We start from the raw sequence: 1,091 nt of genomic DNA on the forward strand, positions 1-1,091 counted from the left end.
CCTGTCTCCCAGTTTTGTATGTGTTACTGAGCCAGGGTCTTGCTGTATTAACTTAGTCACACCAGGATAGAGCTGAGCACTCTACACATGTCTTACAGTGGCCTCATGAGCAAAGACTATAATTAGCTCTGTTTTCATCAATTTAAAAAATCTGACTCAGTAAGGACCAGTCATTTGCCAAAGGTCACATCATGCAACTGACCTTACTGGGATTAAAAAACAAGTTTTTCCTGATCCAGAAGCCCATGGAGCAGATCCTTTCGAGTGTTTACTGTGTGCCAGGAACTGAGTACACACATCTCAGTGACTTCTCACAAAGAACCTGAGGGGGAAGAGAGGGAAGAGAAAAAAAGCAAAAAATGAGCAAAACAGGAAAACAACTCAAAACTTAAAAATAGATGAGCTAGGCACTGGTACCTCAGGCCTGTCATCCTAGTTACTCAGGAGGCTGAGATCTGAGAATCGGGTTCAAAGCCAGCCCAGGCAGGAAAGACTATGAGACTCTTATCTCGAACAAAATACATAGAAAAAGCCAGAAATGGTGCTGTGACACAAGTAGAAGAGTGCTAGCTTGAGCAAAGGAAGCTCAGGGACAGTACCCAGGCCTTGAGTCCAAGCCCCATGTATATAAAAGTGGGTGATAGGCCCAACATAATAAAGCAAGTAACAACAGGGGCAGGAATTGAACACAAGTCAATCCAATGGCTATGATTAAAGCTGATGAAGAGACTTTTGTTGTTGTTGTTGTCAGTTGTGGGGCTTGAACTCAGGGCCTGAGCACTGTCCCTGAGCCTCTTTGAGCTCAAGGCTAATACACTTGAGCCATAATGACACTTCTGATTTTTGAGTGGTTAATTGGAGATAAGAGTCTTGGGCTGGGAAGGTGGCTCAGTGATAAGAGTGCTTGCCTTGCATGCCTGAGGCCCTGGGTTCCATTCCTCAGCACCATATAAGAAAAAAGCCAGGGGCTGGGAAGGTGGCTCAGTGCTAGAGCACTTGCCTTGCATGCATGAGGCCCTGGGTTCAATTCCTCAGCACCACATAAGCAAAAAGAAAAAAGCCAGAAGTGGCACTGTGGCTCAAGTGGTAGA

Source organism: Dipodomys ordii, unplaced genomic scaffold (assembly GCF_000151885.1).
Source record: "Dipodomys ordii isolate 6190 unplaced genomic scaffold, Dord_2.0 Scaffold156, whole genome shotgun sequence".
Classification (NCBI taxonomy): Eukaryota; Metazoa; Chordata; class Mammalia; order Rodentia; family Heteromyidae; genus Dipodomys; species Dipodomys ordii.